The sequence below is a fragment of the Empidonax traillii genome, unplaced genomic scaffold (genome assembly GCF_003031625.1).
Source record: "Empidonax traillii isolate 1590-97213 ecotype Southwest subspecies unplaced genomic scaffold, ASM303162v1 scaffold769:size436185, whole genome shotgun sequence".
NCBI classification, from domain to species: domain Eukaryota; kingdom Metazoa; phylum Chordata; class Aves; order Passeriformes; family Tyrannidae; genus Empidonax; species Empidonax traillii.
The window spans coordinates 8,104-20,730 of NW_020955962.1; the positions used below are offsets into that span (position 1 = coordinate 8,104).

The 12,627-nt window shown below is 52.0% G+C and overlaps 1 non-coding gene across 1 annotated transcript; it reads right to left on the reverse strand.

The window, feature by feature from the left end:
• Positions 1 to 5,191: 5,191 nt before the first annotated feature.
• TRNAW-CCA lies at positions 5,192 to 5,263 on the reverse strand. The gene has a single exon. It is a non-coding gene; the product is annotated as a tRNA-Trp (tRNA).
• Between the last annotated feature and the right edge of the window lie 7,364 nt (positions 5,264 to 12,627).

Sequence of the window (12,627 nt, forward strand, 5' to 3'; positions counted from 1 at the left end):
CACAAAAAAGCAGCTTGAAAACAAAACCCTTTGAGGAGGTGGGTGGTGACAGGATGTCAGTCCATCAGTAATTCCATCCACACTTCCAAGGTGGGAACTGAGCAGAGCTGGGAAAAGGGGCCGGGGGCAAAGAGAAGTGAGACAGTTCAGGGGAAAAAAAAAGAAGAAAAACACCAAAGAACAGCAACCAGCTCAAATATTTTCTCTGCTGCCACCCCAGAGGAGTGACAAGTGATTGTCCTTCAGATCCAGAGATGCCACATGTCCCCTTGACACGTGTGAGTGATGTGCTCCTTAAATCCCACCCCCTGGAGTTTCACGGCAAGAATGGAAATACAGGTGGGGTTTTTTTACCTCCTGGATAAAAAGCAAATTCTAGAGAAAACCATCTCACTTCAGTCTCTGCTTTAGGGTAAGATCTTCTAGCTCAGCTTGAAGCATCATCACCTTTGATGAAGTTATATTTTAGACATGCTACCATTAGTTAAAAGAGGAATCTTGCAATTAGGGCAGAAATGAAAAAAATAAACCCAAGAAGCACAAAGTCAGGCTTCTGTTTGAATAATCCTTTGAGATTGACCCAGGTCCCACTTTTTTTTTTTGCAGCTGGCACAGAGGGATCACGGAATCATGGAATGGTTTGGGTTGGAAGGGACCTTAAAGCTCATCCAGTGCCACCCCCTCCCTGGGCAGGGACACCTTCCACCAGCCCAGGGTGCTCCAAGCCCCATCCAACCTGGCCTTGGACACTTCCAGGGATGGGGCAGCCACAGCTTCTCTGGGAATTCCATCCCAGTCCCTCCCCACACTCCCAAGGAGCAATTTCTCCCAAACAATCTAAATCTCCTCTCTTTTAATTCAAAACCACTCCCCTTTGTCCTGTCACCACCTGGTCTCAGATAACCCAGCACTGCTCAGCTCTCATCCTGGACACCTCCTGTTCCCAGGGAAAGGTGTCTGGGATGCAGCAGGCAAGGAATGACTGGGAATGGCATGTCTGGGATCTGCTGCAGGAGGACTGACAGCGAAGCAGCACCAGCAGAGCACTTGCCTGGTCGGCCTCGAGCTGAACCACGACTACAGGTCAGGGCCCCCTTTGATTCCCCTGTTCCCTTGCAAGCAAAAAAAAAAAAAAACCACTTTCATGATTTTCTACCAGCAGCAGGAGACAGTCTCCCAGGGTTCCCTCTTCTGTCCCTGCAAAACTCAGAAGAATGGGAGTGTATTTTCACAAAGCTGCTCTCACAAAGGAGCTCAGAGCTGAAAGGCACTTGGAGGAGTCTGTGGAGACTGTTCTGCTTTCAGCAGCTCAGCAGTGAATTCTAACACGGCCACCCACGTTTACAACCCACCTGAAGTTCATCCATTAAAGCAGCGACCCTCCAACCCCCCTAATTGTTAATATCTCACTTTAATGCACTCTCAAAGCGGGTTATTGAGCTGGTGTCCTGTCGGCCAGACAAAGGAGGAGCTCCAGAGGATCCTCAGACATCTCCAGGTGTGAAGGGCATGAACCAGAGGGAAAGCAGCAAGATGGGACTGAGGGAACACCAGTGGCTGTCACTGTGGTATTAAAACTGATATCATTTCCAACAGCATAAACAAAGCCCTTCTCCCAAGAAGCAGCACAAAGGAACTGTGAGTTTAACTCAGCCCTCTTACACGAGAAAGCTCATGGAAGTGGAAGGCAGGCCACAGAAGGATGCTGTAATTAACTGATTGGGGGTAATTGCTGCATTTGTCATGAGCTAATACAAAGAACATCAGTTTATATCAACTTGTAATTTCCTTCATTTAGCTGTAGAGACATAAAATATTCATGCTTTAGTAGATTACTTACTTCAGTATAGCCAGAGGCACAGGCTGCTGTCACTTTGAAGTCTTTTGTTTCAAAGGTTACTCCAGCACTTCTGTCTGAATGAGAAAAAAGTGTGTGGGGGGGAAGGGCCTTAAAATATGAGGGAATTAGCCTGAAATATCCACACCAGGTTGCATAATGTGATACTTTAAAACAGCCCCAGTTCAGGCCATCTTTACAAGTGACATTGCTTAATTATCCTCCTGTGCGTTCCCTGGAGCACTCAGTGATTACAGATGTGGGGTGTGAGCATGCTGAAAGGATCTGCCACCAACCCAGAACCGGGGCAGGCACCTCAGCCAGAGGATTCCAGAAACACAGGGGGCCTGGGGACAAAGCCAGCAGCAAAGCATCCCAACGAAATTCAGGTCCCCCAAACCGTCCTGAGTCTCTGAAGTGGAGTAAAGAAGTGGTTAAGAGCCCATTCATCTGCAGGGGGATCACAGAGAACAGCCCCTGAGCCAGCCCCACACGGGAGAAGCAGTAAATAACCTTTTCCTTTAAATCATTTTCAATCACCCAACAAAGAAAGCTGTGTTTGAAGCAGCTCTGCTTTTGTTATGACAGCTGCTGTACTGTCAGATTAGTCCACTGCACAGCTGTTGGCTCAGTGTTTTTTCAAAACATGTCCAAACCGCTCAGGATTCGGGAATTTGGTTTTTTTTTTTTTATTATTATTTTTTTTTTTATTTTTTAAACAGCCCCAGAAATCACCCCCACCAAGCTAATTGCTTAAACAAAGAGCTGGATGCTCATTACGGGCTGCAGAGTAAATGGGAAGTTGGGCTTCACCTTTGAAGAGAACTTCAAAAGGACGTGACAATAAAGAAGAGGTGGGGGCAAGCCGGCTTTCTGTGCTGAGGAACTCCCCAAAAGGCTTTTGGGGAAGATTAAAACACGGAATGTTCTGCTTGAGCTAAAAAAAAAAAAAAAGAAAAAAAAAAGTCAAACCCCCTTTCAGCTCAGATGTTTCTCAGAATACTGCAACGGTCCACCTACTTCATTCCCTTTCTTCTTCCTCCTCCTTTATCTGTTCATCCAGACTGCTCCTGCTGCAGGATTTTATTCTCTCTCTCCATCCAGCCTAAAAAAGACAAATATACACAGAGATTAATGCAGCCCAGCAATGCTCCCTCACTCCAAGGTGGTTTTTTTTTTTTGGTGCTGGTGTTTATTTGACACATCCAAGCCAGGAAAAGGCATTTCCAGAACCCCCCAAAGCCCAGCCCAGCCCTGTCAGGGCCCGGGTGAACACAATAGGTTATTTCCAGCAGCACATTTCCATACATATTACCCAGCCCAAATGAATCACTCCTGGCACGGGAATATCGTGCATGACTGGATGCAACAGCTGCTCCTCCATGCCTTGCTCTCCGGTGACCTGCTTTTGATTGAAACATTTGCCACTTCTGTTAGGGGGGGGGGGAAATTAAAAAGCTCCCCAGCTCAAATCTGCTCTTTTGTGTCTTTTTTGGGGATTTTTTTTTTTTCCCCTGGAATAATACTCTTTCCTTACTCTCTGCTGGAAAGCAGAGCAAGTGGGACGGGATAGAATGGAATCACCTCGGTGATATCCAGGTACTCTTTGGGTTTGTTTCTTCACGGGACACCAAGCACGGGTTCAGACAAGCAGCACCAGCAAAAACTCGGCTGAAACTGCTTCAGAAAATGAGGTTTTATGCAAGCAGAGCCCCTTTGCCATCAGCACTCCCTCCATTAGGGCCTCCACAAACACTGGCCGTTTTCCCATCGGGTTTCTCAGTGTCCCAAAGAAGCCTCGGGAGAGGCTGGAAGGTGATCCCACATCCCAGAGGTGAAGCTCTAGAGCTCCAGGGACCTCTGTTCATCAGCCCACAAAATCTGGGAGGAAGGAAGATGGGCACTGCCCCCCACAGATCACAGTGGGAACAGCCCCCGTGGATCCAGGAGATCCCCCCATAACCCCTATTTGCCTTGAATATTACTTTTTAGCTTTCAATATTTACCTTTAATATTACTTCTTGCCATTCATAGAATCGTTAAGGTTGGAAAAGAACTCCAAGATCATCAAGTCCAACCTTCACATAGAAAAATAATTTAAAAAAAAAATCACAGTACACAATACCTTTGACTTCTGTCCCACTGTGTCACCTTTTGACAAAATACAACCATGGAACATTCTGAGTGAGAAGGCACCTCTAAGAACCACCAAATCCAACTCCTGGCCCTGCACAGGAAAATCCCAAAATCCCACCACGTGCCTGGTGTGAATATCTAACTAGTTAGAGCTTACCAAGCTTCATGACAGAGTCACTACCTAAAAACTCCATAAAATAAAAATATATATATTTATTAATTCAGGCTTCCAGAGTGAGGTTTAAACATTTCCTGCTGTCACCTCACAAACAGCTTTATTTACTACACATTTCACATCCCTGTGGATACTTCCAGATTAAGAGGTTGTGTTTCTTTTTACCCACCCTTTTTTCCTTAATTAAACTCGTTATCACTGAAAGCAGGGGCAATAAAGACTCAATTTCTGTTTCTTTTTAGTCTGGTGCTGTTCTTCACCACCACCTTTGTTCCTTTGTGCTGTTACAAAGCAATGAAGTTCAAAGGCGAAGCCAGTCAAGACAAAAGCCAGTTAATGGGAAGAGATCAAGACTCAGGAGCTCAGGTGTGCACAAACCCATCACCTGCTCAACAGGTCGTAGCAGCTACAGTTAATGACCACTTAGGAGGCTTTATCCGGCCTGCAGATCAGAGTTTGCCTTTATTGTTCCTTTCAAATGCAAAAAAGAGGTTAAAATAACAGAGCGCGGGGCTGAGGAAAAGCGAAGAGGTGTTGCTGAGGTTGTAAAAGTTACATCTGGAGCACGGGGGGGACTGTGCTGCCTCCAGAACTGGGGTCCCAGCACAGGGAGCTGTTGGAGCCAGTCCAGATGGGAAACCAGGATGAGCAGAGGGATGGAGCAGCTCTGCTGGGGGAGCTGGGATTGTTCAGCCCGGAGAAGAAAAGCTTCAGGGTGTCTTAACTGTCCCCTTCTGGTGCCTGAAGGAAAGATGGACAGAGATTATTTTAGGGGTCTGGAGTGACAGGACATGGGGGAACGACTTCAAACTGGCAGAGAGCGGGTTTAAATGGGATATCAGGAAAAAATTGTTCCCTGGGAGATGGGGAACCTCTGGCACAGCGTGCCCAGAGAAGCTGTGGCTGCCCCATCCCTGGAGGTGTCCAAAGCCGGGCTGGACGGGTCTCGGAGCCCCCCCTTGAACCCCCCCGTCCCATCCAGGGGTACCCCAAAATCTGCCGCGCGCGGTGAAAAAGGGAAACCCCCCCGGGGGGGCCCGCCGTGACCCCGACGTGATTCGAACACGCAGCCTTCTGATCTGGAGTCAGACGCGCTACCGTTGCGCCACGAGGTCCCGCCAGCGCCACCTCCGCCCTTCCCGCAAGAGCCTCTGCCCGGCTCTTCCCCCTCAAACCGCCACCGGGATCCACCGGCCCGGGGCTCAGCGGGAACCTCCCGCTCCCGGGAATCTCCCTCTGCCGGGAATCCCGTCCCGCTGGAGCCGCCGCCGCTTCCTTTCCTTTCCTTCCCTTCCTCACAACCTGCCCCCCCCCCGCCGCCTCAGAGGTTTCCAAGCCGCCCGCCCTCCCCGCTGGCCACGCCCCGCCCCGCGCCTGTACCACCGCCCCCCCGGGAGGGGTGTCCCGGCGCCTCCCAAAATGCGTTCTTCGGGGGCGGGAGGAGCGATCCCCCCTCTCTGCCCCGCTGTGGTTTGTCCCGGCCACGCCTCTTTTAAAGGGCCCGCGCCGGGAGCGCGGCCCGTGACGTGCGATGAGTTGGGCCGTTCTCAGGCGTTCTCAGCGATGGGGCGGGGTGGCTGTCACAATCTGCTTTCGCCGCTTATTTCATTGTGATTCTGTCAGAGAAGGGGCCTACAAGCAACCTGGGGAGGGACTTGTAACATGGCATGGAGTGGCAAGACAAAGGGGAATGGCTTCAAACAGGCAGAGAGTAGGTTTAGATTGAGCATGAGGAAGAAACTCTTGCCTGGGAGGGTGGGGAGGCCCTGGCACAGGTTGCCCAGGGAAGCTGCGGCTGCCCCATCCCTGGAAATGTCCAAGGCCAGGTTGGACAGGGCTTGGAGTAACCTGGGCTAGTGGAAAGTTTCCCTGCCCATGGCAGGGGTTGGGTCTGGAAGGTCCCTTCCAAACCAAACCCTTCCATGATTCCATGAAAGTTCACTTTGACTGCACCTATGAACATCGCCTTGTTTATAACCGTGGTCACCCTGGATAGAAAATATATACATCTATACATATTTTTATATATATTCTTTTATATATTTATAATTCATATCTAATTTATATATTTAGTAGAACTCTTATATATTGCATATGATTTTTACATATTTAGTAAATTTCACAAAAGGTGCCAGCACTGGATTTCACAGCACCTGCTGCTTTGCACCCTCTGTGCGTGTGTGTGTAAATGAGCAGCTTTGCAGCAGGACTTTCCAGCTGCAAACAGCTGGATTGGCGGGAACAGCACGAGGGAACTCCCATCTCTCCTCGTGTCCCACCTCCAGGAAAATGATGCTCCATCCCCTCTGGCTGACCCCCGGCCAGAGATGCTCGTTAACAAGCCCAATAATTACTCAAATAAACGTGGGGGGATTTTTTTCCATCTGATTTCCAAAGCCCTCGGCTGGGAGTCTTCCTGATACCCCAGGAATGAAGGGCATTGTTGTGGGCCTGATTTAGGCCTTAATACCACTTCCATTTCCAAACCCTGGGAATATGGGTCTTTGGAAGGTGTATTTTGGGGTGTTTTGAAGAACCAGTTGAGGGAAGGAGGAAGCCTGTCCTGTAGGAAAAAAAACCCTCTCTAAACGACTGGAAAATCCACACTCTAAATATTCTTATAAACATTGTTTATTTATTTCACTTACATATTTATTTAACTTACATATTCCTCTAGCATAGGAATTCCCATGGGAAGTGCTCTGCTCTGTGCGTGGAGATGTGTGTGTGTGTTTATTTACAAATGCCACGTTTATTTTCCCAAAGTACAGTACTGGTTTTCTATGGCTCCTGGGGCTGGGAGACTCCTGAGGAACAGGTCCCTTTCCTGATGAAATCCAGGCAGTGGGATTAAAAAAAAAAAAAAAAAAAAAAAAAAAAAAAAGGATGATACAAAGAGGTTTAATGCTCTGATCCCTGGTAGGCAGCATCAGGGATGGTTCTGTGCCTTTCCCTCTTTGTCAGGGATCAATAAGGGTATATTTCGGGTGGAATCAGGAAAATTTATTGGCTGGAGCAAAATCCCAAAGCAAGCACTGAGATTTAGGCAGGGCTTTGTTGAGTCAGGACCTGCTGTGAGCCTGCCTTTGCCTGCTCGTGCTGGTTGTTTGTGTGTTTTTGCATAGGAAAAATCTGGAGAAATGGAAGAAATCTGAGTGTTGGGGTCCAGTCCAAGCTCATTTCTGTTTAGTTAATATTTCTGGAGACACCTCAGTGTCAGATTGTCTCTCTGGGTTTACACTGGCATAAAACAAGGGTCGAGCTTGACCCACACCTTTACAGTTAATAAACTCCAGAGCAGCGATTAATCCCAAGTAATAAAGTCCATCCTGTGCTCACCACGAATCCTTGTGCAAAAAGAAAGTTACATTCAAGAAATACACTTTGGGTTTCACCAACATCCCTGGGTTTTTTTGGTTTTGTTTGTCTTCTTTTTGGCCCAAAGCTAAATCTGAAGATCCTCGCCAGGGACTCGCCAGGGCTGCAAGCCCTGAGCTCGGGAGGCTCTGCTGATGTGCAAAAATAGGAACAGAACACGCTCAGCATTTTCCCAAAACAACATGAGCTTCCCCCGTGCCCACCTGGAGCTGCCCAAAGCTGCCTGGGCTTTGTCCTTAGAATAACATTCTGGAAAAAAAAGTGGTGTTTTGGGGGCGACCACAAATCGTTTTGAGTGAGAGGAAAGCTCGGGGAGATCAGCTGGAACGGGCTGGGAGCATCCAGGCCAAGAGCAGCTGGAAAGAAAATCCTGCCCGTGGGAGGGGAGAAAAGAATGGCTTTGACCAGGTGACTTCTGGGGAAAAAATAATAATAATAAAAATATTTTAAAAAAAAAGTGGTTTTCTCTTTGCTATCCCCCCAGAGGATGCAGAGATTGCCCTGCCTGCAGCAAACAGAGCTCGTTGTGAGTCCAGTGCTCCAGGTCATGGCTTGGGTGGAAGTCTGTCCTGCTGTGGAGCGTCAGCCTCGGGCTCCCCAGGGTTATTTTCTGCTCCTCTTTCACATCTCCAGCAAACCCTTGAAGAATGTGTTACCAGATGGAGAGTTCAAGCTGCAGTTTTTTTTCCTTGGCTTGCCTCCCCCAGCTGGTGCTTGTGCCCTTCCAGCTCGGTGCACAAACATTCCTGCAGCTCACACCGGATCCTGCACACTCCTCTGGCACGACCCCTCTGGCACCAGGACCCCTTCAGCACCAGGACAACTCCAGTGCCAGGATCCCTCTGTCACTGGGACCCCCCCATTCACCAGGACCCCTCTGTTACTGGGACAATTCCATCCCCAGGACCCCTCCACACCCAGCCCATCTTTCAAGGGGTCTGCACCCCCCACCCGCAGGTTTTGGTCCCCAGCCTGGCTGTTGTCCATGCAAATAAACATCTGCAGGCTCTGTCCCTCCTTCCTTCCCTCCCAAGGAAGACAGTATTTCCTGGGGGGGCCACCCTGCCCGTTTTGGGAGGATGTTCTGCTCCATCCCAGGGGTGTCGTTGCTTCACTCCAGACCTTTGGCACTGCAGGAAAAGCTCGGGGTGCACAGGAAGGGGACGAGCTGTGGGACACCCACCCCCAAACCCCAGTGGGGACCCAGGGCAGGCACCAACAGAGAGAGAGGGGCCCCCTCCTCTGTGCATCCCATCATCTGCTCCAAGGGAAGTTGGATGCCTTCCTGGGTGTAATAGGATTAAAGGAGGATTATTGCTGGTGGGAACAAATGCATCTTTCGGGAGCAGGGCTCTCCTTTCTCCTGAGGAGGGGTGGAGGTGGAGGCTCCCTCCAGAAACCCTGGGAACCCATGGTGGGACTTGCAGGGATTCCAGCTGCACGCTGAGCTAGATTTGTGATGGAAAGGACACCTCACACCTTCCTGCCCCCCCTTCCCCAAGGATGCCCCCGGAACAGCCAGGACAGGAGGGGTTCTGCAGCCTCAGTGAGCCAGTCCAGGGAGCTCCCTGCACCTTCCTTCCCCTCTCCAGAGGATGGAAAAACCTTGGAAAAGCACTTGGAAAATACTGGATGATAGTTAGTAAGTCAGTCAGATTTATCTGCTCCAGCATCGCTCAGGTCCGGGGGACACCGGAGCGGAAAAGCGAAAGTTGGGGTTGGAAGAGCCAAAGGGCGAGGAGAGCAAGAGGAAACCCTGGAAAAGAAGCCAACTCCGAGTCTATAAAAACGCCAGGGGTTGTTGCAAACGTGGGGGAAGAGAGAAGGAGACGGGGAGGGAGCGTTCTGTGACAGGAGCTGTCACGTCCCAGCCCTCGCAGGCTCGGAGCAGACGCTGCCCTATTAAAACGCTGCCACGGGAAAGAGAGAAACAAATCCATTTGCTTCTGCCCGCTGCAGATTTGCCAGTGGGAGGATGGGGGGCTCTGAGGGCCTCAGAAGGGGGGTGGGGGGGGCTCAGCTCTTGGCAGGTTTTGCTCCAGAAAAGTGTCAGGCTGCGGTCTGGTGGGGGAACAACGTGCAGATGAAAAGACCTTCAGCCGTAAATCTGGAGGTCAAGTCGTTATGACGGGGAGGGGGGAAATCAAAAAGCACCATGCGAGCCGTTTAGGAACACAATAGAGGTCAATCCAGGAGCAAACCATTTTGCTCGGGGACGTGGTGGAAAAACATATTGTTGCTGCTTCGAGAGCTGCATCCACCTCCCAGGGAGGTGGGAAAATTCTCCTCAAAAATAAAAACTGCAGCTCGAGTGGCTTTAGCATTCACACACGGCTCCTGGTCGGCTTGTTTGCGTTTTCAAACGCACACATAATGGGTGTGGGCGAGCCTGGCTGGGTTTTACTGCAACATTCATTCAACTTCCCAGCCTTGGGGACCCCTCTCTGGAGACAGGAATGTTCGAGACACAGGGAAAAACCTGAGCAGGCACAGAGCTGCTGCAGACACACAGCTCGGGTGGGGTGTGCTAGGACGGTGAGTGGCATGTGCATGGCTTGTTCAGGGGGCTTGGAACTGGGTGGGCTTTAAGGTCCTTTCCAACCCAACCCAACCCAACCCAACCCAACCCAACCCAACCCAACCCATTCTGTGGTCATGCACTATGTTTGCACAGCTCCCAGTTCATCCCAGCCCAGCCTGGGGGACTCCTGCTGCAACTGGGAGAACTGGGAGCCCCTCCCCAGCTCCAGCCTCCTCCCCAGTGCTGCTGCAGTGACCAGAACCTCAAGAGCTGCACATCACCACCACCCTGGGTCTGTGATCCGAGAGGTTCAGCAGCACAGGTGACACAGCAATGAACTGAGGCCACTCCTCCTCACCCCTCAGGGATAATTCAGTCCCATCTGAGCACAGCTTCCCATGATTTTCCCCAAACCTCTGCTCTGGGTGCTCTCCCTGGAGCCTCCCCTGCTGCCCGAGCATCCCCAGCTCTCCATGCTCAGATCATTAGCAGGGACCCCACCTGTGTCCCCCAACCAAGCCAAAATGTGGGAGCATCAGCATTAACCAGGCTGGAATCTGCTGGGCTCGATGGTGACAAACAACAGGGCAGCTGGACTGGCGGGTCCCTCACAGGTCACCTCACATGTCACTGTGTGCCCTCCTCCAGTGCCAAAACCTGGAGTCCCGCTGGGAAATACCCACCTGGGAACACTTCTGGGGGGCTCCACCACTGGATCCCACAGCTCACATCGCTTGGGATCGAAGAGGGGAAAGAGCAAAGTGTCCTGAGCTGCCCCAGCCCGGGTGTGACACACACAGACCTCACATAACCTGTGTCCCCCTGCCCGGGGTCCCCCCCTGGCTGCCACCTCCCAGCACATCCCGCCCCAGACAGCTGCTTCCCAGGAAACAGGGAGGATTTAAAGCTCCTCAGCTGCACCTTTGTGCTGTCACTGCTGGCCAAGCTCAGGGGTTTGTGCTAAATCCTTTGGATAAGAAAATAAAATAACAGCCGTGTTGGTCCTGGATGTTGGCTGAGCCAACAGATCTGCTCCTTAGGGAGCTGTCAGTGCCACAGACAGCTCTGTTGGCTGAGTGTGGGTCTGGGAGCACTGGGAAAACCCTGGAAAGGTCAAGCCACTTAACCATGGGGGAGGATTTGAGCTCCAAGAGTGCTCATCCCCCATGGTGGGAGCTCCTCAAGGGTCTCAAAGTCAATCCCCCCTGTGCCAACCCACTGCCCCCAAGCATTTACCCTTTCCAGGGGCTGTCTCTGCTGCTCTCTAGCAAATGGGAGCTGCTGGTGTCCGAATGGGAACACTGGGTGTGTTCAGGGACAGGGAACTGGGCACTGAGACCAGTTCAGGGATGGGGGAGCTGGCACCGAGACCCAAACCCCGGGAGACCTGAGCTCACCAACACTCACCAGCTCTCCCACGTGCAGATCCTGGGGCTGTTTGGAGGGTATCCCAGTGGGAATGTCTGCCTGAGACCCCTGGGGAAGGCACAGCATGCAGGGGGCCCCTGTATGGCTTTAGCAGAGGGTGGGGAGGACAGATGGACAGGGTGAGGAGGGGGAAGGGGGTTCGTGGGCACGGCCACCACAGCAAAGGTGGTGGCAGGAGCAGGACTAACCCTAGGGAAGAGCAGCTCCTGCCCAGCAATCCTGGGCACTGCCTTTGGCCCCAGGCTCAGAGGGTCTCCACAGGGAGGTGGGAAGCACAGCATGGAAGAATTGAAGGATTTCTGCCCCGGACAGCATGTCCCTGGAACGGATCTCAGGTGCCCCAAGCTCAGGGATTTGGTCCTGGTTGCCAAAATAGAACAACCTCCTGCTGAGCCTCACGGCTCAGGGGGGCAGGGGGTGGGCTCACACCCCGAGGTGTCCCCCCTGCCCGTGGGGTGGGAGCTGCTGGTCTGCATTGGTCCCATGAGGAGAGGCATCCGAGCAGGGTCCGTGTGTCTGGTGCCTCCAGAACACTCCAGGGTGCTGCAGCCATGGGAGCAGAGGCACGGAGAACGGCTTCTTGGAGTCACAGACAATTGCTTGAGACTTCAAAAAGAGAAACAAACCCCAAACCAGCTCGTTTTCTGCCTCCAGCCAGTCCTGCAGCAGCGGGACAACTTACCAGCCAGGGGCCAACCCTGCCCAGCACCGGGACCCCAAGGCCTGGCCCCAGCTTTTGAAACCCTTCCAGGTCTGTCTGTTGACATTTGCTGGAGCAAGGGCAGGTTGGCTTGTCCAGGAGGGAAAAGTCTATCCCCCTGGGGTGCAGGGACCCTCTGACCCCGAGTGTTGGGGTGCTGGGGGCTCAGTGCCCGGCGGGGTGGGGTGTCCGGGTGGGATTGCTGCAGCACCAGGGTGACACCCCCAGCCTCTGCTTCTGCCTCCCAGCAAGGTCATCCCCGTGCCCTGGGAAGAGAAAATGAGAGAAAGTGGAGGAGAAACAGGTTAGAGGAGGTCAAGCAGTTCCCCCCCACCCCCCGTGCTGCCCCCAGCCCCGCAGTACCGAGGGGACGGGTGGGGTCCCGAGGCACAGCTCAGCAGGCTCTGCTCCTCACACTGCCGTCTCCTGCTCTGCACTGGACTCTTCTTTCT